Here is a 14263-nt window from a genome sequence, read left to right as displayed (position 1 = left end):
AATACAGTTGAAAATCATTGGTAGAGATGACATGGTCCCCCTTTCATCCCAGGAAGCCCAAGGAATTGTTTCTAATCAAGAACTCACTGTTACAGAGGAATTATATCTCCCTGCCCATCCCATCCAGAGCTATTAGCTTCTGGATGGTTCTTGATGTTGATGGCGGGGCAGCATAATGGGAAAGACATGACCACTGACTCTTGCATCTCACTGGGCACGTGGCTTTCCGTCTGAGCATCAATGTCCCCAAGGGAAAAACACAATAATATCTATGTCACAGATAATGTGACCTGTCTGTCACAGAGATTTGAAAAATGTGTGGAAAGTACCTGGCACGTGGTAAGAGCTCAAAAGGTAATTATTATCATTATTCTTTTCATCTTCTCCATCCAGAGCCAGCATCACCCTAGGACATACCTTTTGTAGCCATTTTACTTGAAGCGTCCCAGGGTTGGAAGAGATCTGAGCAATGTGAATTCTTAGTCCATGACTCCCCTTCCTCTCCCTACAAGCGAGAGCGGTTTCTAACAATTAGAACAGAGCCCAAATAGAATGGATGTTGCCTTGCGAAATGTTACTAGTGAGGCTCCAACAGGGACCCTACCACATCACCAATCATCAATGGTCAAACCCCATGGGAAATCCAGTGGGCAAGGCAGCCCATTCCACGTGGGGGGCAAAATACCGATGATAAGAAATACTTAGAATCATTCAAAGCCATTATTTTCTACCTGCTGGTTCTGAGGGTCCCACAGCTATGCTAATTTTGCTTCCATCTCAGTGTTTCCTCCAAGTCTTTCTTTTCCCCATGAAACAACATAAGCTCTTTCTGCCTTCGCCGTCTGTTGTTTTTATATTTTTCCAAAGGTGAATGTCTTCCTCTTCCTTCCACCGTGGCCAGCACCCTTCACCGTGTGAAGGGACATGCTGGCCAGTACCTGGGGCCTAGGGCAGTGGTGCAGGGCGAGGCTGCCAGCTGCCGGATTTGTGTAAAGATGAAGGATACCACTCTTGAGTGGGCAGACGGAGGGCAGAGAGACAGTGGCAATCAATCCTCGGTTATATATAACTGTTCACCCGCAGCGCAGCCAGCCCCAGGCCGACCACCCACTCTGCAGCTCAGCCCTAGAGGCCCCAGGCAGCAGGCCTGCTCACTTTTCCTGAGGCCCCTCGGCAGATTGTGGAGCCAGAGAGGGTAGGAGGGGGGCTCTGGGCTCCTCTGCTCAGCGGAGCTGGATGCATGACCTCTCTGAGCATAATCTTCTACCCTGCCACCTCCATCCTGGTTTTCGTCTTAACTCCAACTCTCTCTGTTCTGCCTGGATGGGGCAAGAGGGAAAACTGGGGTTGAATTCAAGACAGAAGTGCATTCAAGCCCACTTGCTGGCTGTGCAGCTTTGGAGGAGCCACTTAACCTCTCTGAGCTGTTTTTCACATCTGTCAAATGAGCCTAATGATCCCTCCTTCATGGGAATGTTGTGAGGATTAAATAAGGGGTGTGTGCGTGTGTGTGTGTGTAGTTGTTTGAAGCAACCTCCCTGTCACTCAGGAGGATCCAGTAGAATTGAGACACTATGCCTCAGGAAGGCAGAGATGTCCTCCCAAGGGCCTCATCCAGGGTGCCACTTACGCCTGTCTCTTTTGGTTAGTCTGAGGAAATCCTCTCCTTACAGAGAAAGTCCCTGGGCCCCACGCATCAGCGTGCTGGGAAGGCACTGGTTGGAACGGCAGAGCCGGGGTTACAAAGCCGATGCTGTTCACAGTGGGGAAAGGCCAGCCCGACACAGTCCAGACAGACACTGACCAAGGGCGCCCATCAGCACTTCCACCTGTAGTAAGCTGCCTGCTCCCTTAGAACCCCCATTGCTAAGAGCACCTGCTCCCCTAGACTCTGCCCTGGATGGGAAAGGACTTTACAATACAAACGTGACGTTCAGGAAATTCCCAGGAACTGACTACATGATCATTTCTGTCTAGTTGATGGATGGCCCGGGAGCACTTCCTCCTCTAATTACCGTCTCATTACTGTCAGGAGAGTTTGCTGTAAGCTGGAGAGGCATCAGAAAGCCTAGAGATTCAGCGAATGTCAGGATCCTTCCTACTTTGGAGCATGTTAGCCGGTGTCACCATGCCCTTGATGAAGAACTTTCAGTGACTCCCTACTGCATTACATAATGAGCCCAAACTCCTCTGTCTGGCTTTCAGGGACTCTATTTGGGATGTAAAGTGACTGCTTATAATGGGCCATCTTTTGAGGGTTGCCAGGCGCTCTGGCTCTGGGGTTCCCCCATGTTGAAGGACCCCTTGGAACCTGCCACTCAACTAGGACCTGCTGAAAGTGCTGTGTCACTGATGGGTTTGGTTATGAGCCTCTCCCCCCAGGGATGGTGACTTGCTGCCCCCTCCCACATTTCTGCTACTTCTGCTTGCTTCTCCCACCCTTAGGTCTTGTAGGAGCTTCTGCTTATAGCAGTGAGAACAAACCAAGTGATTCAGAGGGAACTGCCTCCATCTAAAGACAGTGGTTGAGAGGGGACACAGTCATGAAGGGGAGGGAGGTAAAGCAAAACTGATGTGTCCCCAGAAAAAGAATTCGATGTAGTTTTCCTTTCCTTCCCTTAAAATAATAATGATAGTAATGACAACTTTAAGAAAAATAAGAGGAAATATATTTGTACACTTCTACGCACATGTAATTGGAAAGTATGATATAAATAGACTTTTTTTTCAGGGTAAAGAGGTTTGTGGGGAATTCAATCCATATGGTCTCCTAACCATAGTTTGACAAGTGGCCATGGCATTTCAAGGTTCATAGATTTGGGGGTATGATTTTGGCCCCCAGGGGATGTTCTGGCAGAGTCTGGAGGTATTTTTGGTTGTCACAACTGAGGAGGGAGCTGCTGGCATCTAGTGGGCACAGCCCAAGGGTGCTGCTCAACATCCTGTAGGGCACAGGACAGCCTCCACGACAGAGAATGATCCAGTCCAAATCTCAGTGGTGCCAAGGCTGAGAAATCCTGCCCGAGAACACAGTTTCCCCCCCTCACCTGATAACAGACTGTCCAGAGGTGTTTGTTAAAGAAGAAAGCACCCCCACCTGGCATAAGGAACCCGAGTTTCCACGAATGGGGCCTAATCAAGAATTTCAAAGCTTCTTGGCATGATGGAGTCAGCACCCGTCCTTCTCCTGGTGAGAGTTAAGAAGATCCAGTGGAAGGACCTTGTCCAGGGTCCGCAGTGGAGTCAGGACCCAGATTTCCAGCTTCCTAGCACAGGGCTATTCTGACCACCTCACAAATATCAGGGATGGTCATGTCCTCCCTCCCTGCCACTCTCAGAAACCGGTATGCAGGTGGGGAGACCTCCCGGCCAACCTCAGGACAGAGCCTGATCTGGGCCACCGCTTGGCGAAGAGGCCTGTCATGGGTTGGGACCCTTAGAAGCCGAGCCTGAGACCGGGGTCTGTGGGCATGTGATTTATCGAGTGAGAGCCCTTGGAAGAAACCAGTAAGGGAGTGAGGGAAGCAGAAGTAGTAAGGGGAAGGAACACAAGTCTGGTTTCAGCAGAAGTTTAGCTATGGCATGTCCTCAGGGAGCACGACCTGACCCCCAGGACCCTTCCCACCTTGAGGCAAAGGAGGGGGGCTTCTGTACCCCTGACTACCTTCTCCGCATCAATCACTGCTGTTGGTCTGGGGGACCTTGGGGAGGAAAGCGGTGATGTGCTGCTGTCAACTCCTATCAGCTGGTGAGACCAACTGCACTAGTTCAGTGACATCACATTGGGAGCTTGAAATTGGCCAAGGGGGGACTATTTACACTGGGGAAATCGGCAAATGCTACAAACCAGTACTTTTTTCCGTGAGCCCTTGTTCCAGCACACCCCTGGGGAGAGGGCTGTGTGACTCCCAGGTGGTGGCTTCAATGTGCCACAACTAAGGAGCTGGCAAGCCGCAACTAAGAGCCGGTGCAACCAAATTAATTAATTAATTAATTAAAAAAACAGTACAACTGTAAGCACTAGAGAAGGCTATAGCTGTTAGGCGAAGCCCCAGCAGGAACGTAAGGATGGGCAAAGCCTAACTAACCCGAAACTGCATCTGGTGATGCCACAGCACGTGTCCCTCCCCAACCCACTGCAATGTCGGTGTGAACAAAGAATGTCGCCTGCCATTTCAGTAAACAAAAGATGTTGAGGCCATCAAGCCACCAGCCTCTGCAGCCATCCCCAACGGTGCACTCTGAGGGGATTCAGAATGGAGAAAAACAGGATACTGGCCCTAGGTAATTAAGGTGCATATCAAAGGAATAATTTCAGTAAGCCCAGACTCTTGCATCTTCCCGCACATAGAAAAGTGCGAAATTCATTAACTTGAGATGTCTGGTTTTCTTGGGTTGGTCAGTGTCCATACGGTTAGGACAGCTGTGTCTGCTAGCTGACAACTATGGAAGTCAGGATTCCATTCTCCCAGGAGATTGGGAGAGAGGCCCTATCTTCCTGATAATTACTTTTCAAAGGAATCTTCCCCAGGCCCTAGAGAAGGCACCCCTGAGTTGTAGGAGATACATATACATCTCAAAGGGACAGAGGAAAGATTAACAGTTGTAAGCCCTTTTTAATAGATCTCTAAGAAATGGAGATTGGAGTCTATGTCTCGTGTTGGCTAGAACAGTAGTAAATTTTCTTGGCGGCCTGGAGTTTGCCCAGGCAGGCATTGGATGGGGGGCTAGGGTCTTCCTAGGGACAAGGCGTTATGCTCCTAGAAGCCCTGCTAGGATTTGGTCCTCTCCCAGTGCAGGGATTTGGACCGAGTCCTTAGTTCTCACCAGGGACCCTTTTCCTGGCCCCTCACCCTGAGCTGGTCCCTGCTCTGGGTTCCCCAGGCACTGGCACTCCCTGGAGAAAATTATCACATTATTGTGATCACTTGTTTTATTTGTGTTCTCTGATGGAAAACTGCCGGTGATGAGAGCCTGTTTGTCCTGTGCTGCGGTATGTCCAGCGCCTGGCCAGGGGGAAACACTTAAGAAATGTTGAATGAATTAATGAATGTTTAAATGAATGAATGAGTCCCAAGGAAGAAGCATCTAAGACAAGGTGGATTTAGACAGAACAAACTGGGGGAAATGAGGGGAAGGTGAAAAACCAGACAACCTGGGAGCCTGTTACACTCTCTTTAGAACCAGAGAGAAGTGAGGTTTGACAAATGTGTCAGATGATGGTTTGAGGGGCATGGGAGCTGCAGGCATTTAATGCCCCACTTGGACTTCTGTCCCGGGCTGGGCAGCCCCATGCTGGCCTTTCCCGGGATGTGGGAGTGAGAGCAGGGACCAGAAATCAATGAGTCGGTTAATTCCACATTGCACCAGCTCTCCCCTCCCTCTCCTGCCATCACACTTGTTTCCCCAACAAGCAATCAAGCACTTTAGAAGGTGCAGAATTAGTGAGAGAATAAGCTCTTAGAGGGAACTCATCAAAGTGACAGACTGATCTCCTTTGAGAGCAAATCTCTGGAAAAGTGAATAACCTGAACGGTACACAGCTTCCTCCCTCTTGAGGCAGGTGGTGGGCAAGGGCAGGTGAAAAACAGCCTCTTCTTGCCCTCCCTGGGTGTAAGTCCTTTTTGCAGGGAAAGCTGTCCAAGTAATTAATGGAAGTAATTAGGGGTCGGGTGGTCACGAATGGAAACCTTTCAGTACCCAGCCACCAATGCCAAGCTTGGTCATGCCAAGGAGAGGCGAACACGGGGTGGGGGGTGGGGAGGGGGGAGGGTCCAAAGAGGAGAAGAGGCAGCCGCCGCCATCGCCCCGCAGGATGCGGTGATCTGAGGGGGGCTTGTTCTCCCGGCTCTCAGACTAAAGGCAAGCTGTGAAGTCTGGGGGTTTGCATCCATAATCAGCAGCCCACACCGGGCAGAGGGGAAGGATTCAGAGCTACAACAAAGATGGGCAACTGCTAAGGAAGGAAATACAAGTGGTTCCTGACATTACTGCAGCCCAAGGCTCAGAATTGTGCCCTCTGCAAGGTGAAGAAGCACTTTAACGCACTCAGTATGTCTTATAAATCCTTCCTTGGTTGTATTCCTCACACGTTATGTGTGGTTTTCAAGTCTTTAGAAATGGTGGAAATTTTTCCATCCACTCATCTATCCAACCACCCACTCATCCATCCATCCACCCACTCATCCATCCATCCACCCACTCATCCATTCATCTGCTCACCTACTCACCCATCCATCCACCTTCCCATCCATCCATCCATCCATCCACCCACCCACCTCATCCATCTACTTCACAGATGTTTATCAGGTTCCCGCCAAACCCACAACAGGGCTAGGCTCTGGGCATACAAGACAAACAAGACAAGCATGGACCTTGTCCTTGCACTTTACAATCCGGAGAGGAGGAAACAGCACACAAGCAAGCAAACAAAACCTGAGAAGCCCACACAACGAGTCCTGTGAAGAGAATGAAACAGGGTGATAATGGGTTAGAGGGTGACAGGTAAGGGTTTCTTCAGCTGGGATGGGCAGCAAGGACGTTTTGAGAAAGTGACCTTTGAGCTAAATGACAAGAAGGAGAAAAGATCTAGGGGGAGAGCATCCCAGGATGAGGGGACAGCCAACTGCAAGGGCCCTTGACTGAAGAAGCCAAGGGGCTGAAAAGAGCGAGTGATGGGGACCTGGGTGGGGGGAGGGGGAGAAGTCAGCAAACTCAGGGACCACTCACAGCAGCACCACACAGTCTGAGGACCAGCTTGCTTGTCCTCCCAATACTCACGTGCATACCCTGGTACTCACGTACCAGAAACTTTTATTACTCTGCTATTTTAATGCTCCAGTAATACTCCTCCCAAATACTCTGTTAGGACCATTTCAGTGGCTGTAGGTCAAGTGCAATAAGCTGGCTTGGACCCCAGCCTGGACTCTGTCCCACCTCCTCCCTCTCTTGGACTTCCTTCCTTGAGGGAGGCCACATGGTGTGGCCCTCTTCAGATGGGAAAGTGTGTGTTCCCCTGTTCAGGCGACAGTTGAGGGCTCCTTTCTGCCAGGCCTGGTCAAGGGTTGGCGTTTAGTGATGGTGACCCACTGGCTCTGACCTCATGGAGCATCTCTGGGGACAGAGGATACCATGGGGCAGCGGGAGACATCCACAGTGCCAGCTCAGAGCCACCAGGTGGGGATGTCCTGCCCCTGCATTTTTTTTTCTTTTCCTTTCTTTTCTTTTTTTTAGCACCTTTATTGGAGTATAATTGCTTTACAATGGTGTGTTAGTTTCTGCTTTATAACAAGGTGAATCAGCTATACATATACATATATCCCCATATCTCCTCCCTCTTGCGTCTCCCTCCCACCCTCCCTATCCCACCCCTCTAGGTGGTCACAAAGCACCCAGCTGATCTCCCTGTGCTATGTGGCTGCTTCCCACTAGCTATCTATTTTACATTTGGTAGTGTATAGATGTCCATACCACTCTCTCACTTCATCCCAGCTTACCCTTTCCCCTCCCCGTTTCCTCAAGTCCATTCTCTAAGTCTGTGTCTTTATTCTGTCCTGCCCCTAGGTTCTCAGAACGATTTTTTTTTTCAGATTCCATATATATGTGTTAGCATATGGTATTTGTTTTTCTCTTTCTGACTTACTTCACTTTGTAGGACAGAATCTAGGTCCATCCACCTCACTACAAATAACTCAATTTCATTTCTTTTTATGGCTGAGTAATATTCCATTGTATATACATGCCACATCTTCTGTATCCATTCATCTGTCGATGGACACTTAGGTTGCTTCCATCCTGGCTATTGTAAATAGAGCTGCAATGAACATTGTGGTACATGACTCTTTTTGAATTATGGTTTTCTCAGGGTGTATGCCCAGTAGTGGGATTGCCGGGTGGTATGGTAGTTCTATTTTTAGTTTTTTAAGGAACCTCCATACAGTTCTCCATAAAGGCTGTATCAATTTACATTCCCACCAACAGTGCAAGAGGGTTCCCTTTTCTCAACACCCTCTCCAGCATTTATTGTTTATAGATTTTTTGATGATGGCCATTCTGACGGGTGTGAGGTGATATCTCATTGTAGCTTTGATTTGCATTTCTCTAATGACTAGTGATGTTGAAAATTCTTTCATGTGTTTGAGGCAATCTGTATATCTTCTTTGCGGAAATGTCTATTTAGGTCTTCTGCCCATTTTTGGATTGGGTTGCTTGTTTTTTTGATATTGAGTTGCATGAGCTGCTTGTAAATTTTGGAGATTAATCCTTTGTCAGTTGCTTCATTTGCAAATATTTTCTCCCATTCTGAGGGTTGTCTTTTCATCTTGTTTATGGTTTCCTTTGTTGTGCAAAAGCTTTTAAGTTTCATTAGGTCCCATTTGTTTATTTTTGTTTTTATTTCCATTTCCCTAGGAGGTGGGTCAAAGAGGATCTTGCGGTGATTTATGTCATAGAGTGTTCTGCCTATGTTTTCCTATAAGAGTTTTAGAGTGTCTGGCCTTACATTTAGGTCTTTAATCCATTTGGAGTTTACTTTTGTGTATGGTGTTAGGAAGTGTTCTAATCTCATTCTTTTACATGTAGTTGTCCAGTTTTCCCAGCACCAAGTATTGAAGAGGCTGTCTTTCCTCCACTGTATATTCTTGCCTCCTTTATCAAAATAAGGTGACCATACGTGCGTGGGTTTATCTCTGGGCTTTCTACCCTGTTCCACTGAGCTATATTTCTGTTCTTGTGCTAGTACCATACTGTCTTGATTACTGTAGCTTGGAAGTATAGTCTGAAGTCAGGGAGTCTGATTCTTCCAGCTCCGTTTTTATTTCTCAAGATTTCTTTGGCTATTCAGGGTCTTTTGTGTTTCCATACAAATTGTGCAATTTTTTGTTCTAGTTCTGTGAAAAATGTCATTGGTAGTTTGATAGGGATTGCATTGAATCTGTAGATTGCTTTGGATAGTATAGTCATTTTCACAATGTTGACTCTTCCAATCCAAGAACATGGTATATCTCCCCGTCTGTTTGTATCATCTTTAATTCCTTTCATCAGTGTCTTATAGTTTTCTGCATACAGGTCTTTTGTCTCCTTAAGCAAGGTATTTTATTCTTTTTGTTGCAATGGTAAATGGTAGTGTTTCCTTTATTTCTCTTTCAGATTTTTCATCATTAGTGTATAGGAATGCAAGAGATTTCTGTGCATTAATTTTGTATCCTGCTACTTTACCAAATTCATTGATTAGCTCTAGTAGTTTTCTGGTAGCATCTTTAGGATTCTCTATGTATAGTACCATGTCATCTGCAAACACTGACAGCTTTACTTATTCTTTTCCGATTTGGATTCCTTTTATTTCCTTTTCTTCTCTGATTGCTGTGGCTAAAACTTCCAAAACTATGTTGAATAATAGTGCTGAGAGTGGGCAACCTTGTCTTGTTCCTGATCTTAGTGGAAATGGTTTCAGTTTTTCACCATTGAGAACGATGTTGGCTGTGGGTTTGTCATATATGGCCTTTATTATGTTGAGGTAGGTTTCCCTCTATGCCTACTTTCTGGAGGATTTTTATCATAAATCGGTGTTGAATTTTGTCAAAAGCTTTTTCAGCATCTATTGAGATGATCATATTGTTTTTCTCCTTCAATTTGTTAATATGGTGTATCACATTGATTGATTTGCGTATATTGAAGAATCCTTGCATTCCTGGTATAAACCCCACTTGATCATGCTGTATGATCCTTTTAATGTGCTGTTGGATTCTGTTCTCTAGTATTTTGTTGAGGATTTTTGCATCTATGTTCATCAGTGATATTGGCTTGTAGTTTTCCTTCTTTGTGACATCTTTGTCTGGTTTTGGTATCAGGGTGATGGTGGCCTTGTAGAATGAGTTGGGGAGTGTTCCTCCCTCTGCTATATTTTGGAAGAGTTTGAAAAGGATAGGTGTTAGCTCTTCTCTAAATATTTGTTAGAATTCGCTTGTGAAGTCATCTGGTCCTGGGCTTCTGTTTGTTGGAAGATTTTTAATCACAGTCTCAATTTCAGTGCTTGTGATTGGTCTGTTTATATTTTTTATTTCTTCCTGGTTCAGTCTCAGAAGGTTGTGCTTTTCTAAGAAATTGTCCATTTCTTCCAGGTTGCCCATTTTATTGGCATAGAGTTTCTTGTAGCAATCTCTCATGATCCTTTGTATTTCTGCTGTGTCAGTTGTTACTTCTCCTTTTTCATTTCTAATTCTGTTGATTTGAGTCTTCTCCCTTTTTTTCTTGATGAGTCTGGCTAATGGTTTATCAATTTGTTTATCTTCTCAAAGAACCAACTGTTAGTATTATTGATGTTTGCTATAGTTTCCTTCATTTCTTTTTCATTTGTTTCTGATCTGATCTTTATGATTTCTTTCCTTCTGCTAACTTTGGGGTTTTTTTGTTCTTCTTTCTCTAATTGCTTTAGGTGTAAGGTTAGGTTGTTTATTTGAGATGTTTCTTGTTTCTTGAGGTAGGATTGTATTGCTATAAACTTCCCTCTTAGAACTGCTTTTGCTGCATCCCATAGGTTTTGGGTCATTGTGTTTTCACTGTCATTTTTTCCCAGGTATTTTTTTATTTCCTCTTTGATTTCTTCAGTGATCTCTTGGTTATTAAGTAGTGTATTGTTTAGCCTCCATGTGTTTGTATTTTTTACAGATTTTTTCCAGTAATTGATATCTAGTCTCATAGCGTTGTGGTCAGAAAAGATACTTGATACAATTTCAGTTTTCTTAAACTGCCCCTGCATTTCTTACCTTCTCAGGCAGCTCTTAGGGTGTGGAGATCCCAGGGCTTCCCTCAGTCTCAGCAGAATCTGCAGCCTCCCCCATCAATCAGGAAGGAAAGTAGGTGCTGAATGGCTTTGATGTCCATATCCCCATCCTACCTGAGCCTTCTCTGGTTCGGAAGCTGGCTGGTTGCCGTGGCTGCAGGTGGTGGCAGCCCTTCCCAGGGAATCTATTTGCTCATGTTGATAAACCTGAGTGGAAACCTGAGGGAGGAGGCTGGAGAGATGGGGAAACTGGGAGGCTCTCAGGGGGTCTGGTTCTAAGCCTGGCCTACGGTCTAGTCTGACCCCACACCTGGGGCGTTGTCCCCATTTCCATGGGAAATACTTTGTGGTTCTGCAGGGTGAGTGAGGGATGGCAGTCTGGGATTAAAAAGCTGGACAGGGCAGGGATGGTGTGGGGAGGGGCCCCCCAAGGAGCCACCGGATGGCTGGTGGAGGCCACACTGCCCAAGGCAAGCGCAAACCCTCAGCAGATGTGATGGATGCTTGGCGGATGCCAGTTCACGCTGGATTTCGAGCCTGAGAGAGGCTCCTCATTCCCATAAATACATAGTGTCTGTGGGCTGGGGGATAGGCTGGGGTGGTGGTACTTCTGCTGACTTGCAGTCAGGCTGGCAGGATCCACCAGGACAACATAATCTGAGTACTGATGTGGCCTCATGTGTGTTCCTGGTGAGTGGACCCTGGACACATGTGAGCAAAAGTGGCCTCTGACATTTATGCAGGCTCATGAGCCCCAGATGCAGCTGGGACTGTTAGGTCACTGGCAGTGGGGCTGGGGGCTGATTACATGTAGAAATGAGAACTGAGCTCCTGTGATACCTGCTGAGGTCTTCAGACTGCTGGAACTCAGCTCCTGTTATCTGATGCTGGGATTCGAGCTCTGATCCTACTGTTCTCTTTAGACAGCACCCTCTTCTATGAATGCTCAAGGATTCTGCAGGAAGATTCTGGAAGAGGAGGGAAAGTGTCCCTCCCACCGTTTCACTGTATTCTCATCAACTCTGCCAACAAGTCAGTGTTTCTCTGCTCACAGGGGAGGGCTTGAGGCTCCCAGAGGGTCCCTGGCACAGCCCAGGGCATCAGCTATGAGGATAGGTGGACACTTCACTGGAGACTGACCCTCCACCCCCGAGGGCTCCTTTTGAGGCTGGTTGACGTGCGGTTGCCTCACTCTGATTATTCACAGTCAGGGGCTCACTTGGGGGTGGTGGATCTGTACTGGAAAAGCACTCCTAGCTCTGGTACCAAAGATCTCCAGAGAGCAACATTTTACCAGAATAGCACATTGTATTTTTTCCAAGGCTGTCTCACTTATACCCTGGAAAGGCATGTTTTCAGAAAATGGATCACGTTTGCAAACAACAGAGAACAATGTTCCTTTCTGTTTTTAAAAATTCTTTTATGTGGAAAAATAATGTAAAGTTTGGATGTGTGTTTATTAGCCTGGAGTCTTAAAGAACAAGCTTACCTTGTTGGTTGCAGGCAAATGAAATCCACAGGGGTCTGCTTTGGGGAGGTTTTGGTGAGAGTAGACCACTTTGCAAATAATAAATCACCTAACTTTCAAGGCCATTAGAGACCACTAAAAACAATTTTATGGCCAAGGCCCAGGGCCTGCAGCTGACTCAGTCGGTGGTGGTGAGATGTTAAGGAAATAGAGCCTTGATGTGTTCCAGGGTCCAGTTAAGTGCAATAAAGGTGTAAAAACCACCTATCTCCAGCCACTGACTGCACCTAGAGTTCAAGCCTATAGCATTGGTGGGCAGAGGAGAAGGAAGAGGAGGAGGGGGAGGGAGGGGGGAGAAGGAGGAAGATGGGTGGATGGAGAGGGGGAAGCATGGATGTTCAGTGCAAACCTCTCCATCACTGGTGAAAGCAGTCAGTGTGCATGCATTTTTCAGCCTTTCTGTATAAAGGCTCCTGTGGACCAGCCCCGTAGGGAAGAAGCGATATTCAGTTCTAGGGCCAGAGCGAGGGTGTGTGGCCACCCTTTGGTCTCTACTGTGGTACCCAGGCCTACCTGTACCACCTGTGAAGCCAGGACCAGAGTACAAATACCCTCCACACACCTATATCTAAACATTCATAAGTCATAAAGATAAATTGCTAAGAAAACGTTCCACCCAGCTACCTTGACAAAAATACCTTCTTAATGACTTGGAAGACCCAGGTTTAAATGATGATTCTTGAATTTCTGGAAATCTGTACCAGAATATGGCAGTGTGGGGGAGCTGAGCCGTATAGGACCTTCCCCTTTCTCTTCCCAGCCCTGGCTCCATCCTGAGCCTCTAGGGGTCTTGTGTACCCATATGTGGATGCCCCAGCCTACACATCCAGCCTCTGTTCACATGCCCCGCCAACATCCACTGCCTGGACACTCAGTTCACCCTGGAGGAGGGATGTCGGGAAGGGGCCCACCCCCGAGCTTGGGGTCATTTGTGCAGAGAATTCTGGGACCCTGAGGATGTGCTAAAATAGGGCACTGGTTCTGGGTGGGTGTGTGCCCTTGGCCTCACAGATTCTTTACCCCAGAGGAAGAGGACAACTGGAGGAGAGCTGGAACAGGGCCCTCTAAAGCACTGGACCCCAAATAGGGGCCCATTGCCCAGGTCCAAGGGCCACACTGGTGGTTCCTGCTGTGTTCACGATGAGATGAATTCATTTGTGATGCTGCCAGAACCTTCTGGTCATCAGATCTTAAGGAGAGCAAGATGGTAAGACAAGATACTTTGGTAGTTTTGATTCTCCTGGGTCTGAGATATTGAATTTGAGGCTTAAAATAAACTCATTCTGGGTGCACCTAGCAAGTGCAAGTTGCTTTTCCTGGAGTCTAGCATACAACCCCAGGAAATGTGCCATTCTGTTCTGTCCCTGCCAGGCCAGCTCCTGCTGACCCAAGAAGAGAATATGCAGTTGGGTGGAGAGAGGGCATGCAGTGGTCAGAGCACAAAGCCTACTCCATCACTAACTAGCTTTGTCCCACCAGGTATAAGTTATTCCCAAGACCAAATCAGATCTCTCAACAACCACATGGAGGTGATGGATCCATAAAGGTGAGACAATAATGGTACCTGCCTGTAATGGTTTATTTTACATGTCAAGTTGGCTGGGCCACGGTGCCCAGACATGAGGTCAAACATTATTCTGGATATTTCTATGAGGGTGTTCTTAGGTTAAATTAACATTTCAATCAGTGGACTTTGAGTAAAGCAGATTGCCCTCCATAATTTGGGTGGGCCTCATCTAATAAGTTGAAGGCCTTAATAGAATAAAAGACTGACCGCCCCTGGGCAAGAGGGTGTGTGCAGCAGATGCCTCCAGACTTGAACTACTACACTGGCTCTTCCCTGGGTCTCCAGCCTGCTGGCCCATCCTGCAGATTGTGGACTTGTGAGTCTCCACAATCACATGAGCAAATTCCTTAAAATAAATCCCTTCATATATATATATATATGCACATCC

Source organism: Balaenoptera physalus (genome assembly GCF_965194825.1).
Source record: "Balaenoptera physalus genome assembly, chromosome: 1".
NCBI classification, from domain to species: Eukaryota; Metazoa; Chordata; class Mammalia; order Artiodactyla; family Balaenopteridae; genus Balaenoptera; species Balaenoptera physalus.
Note: the sequence above shows the minus strand (reverse complement) of the source record.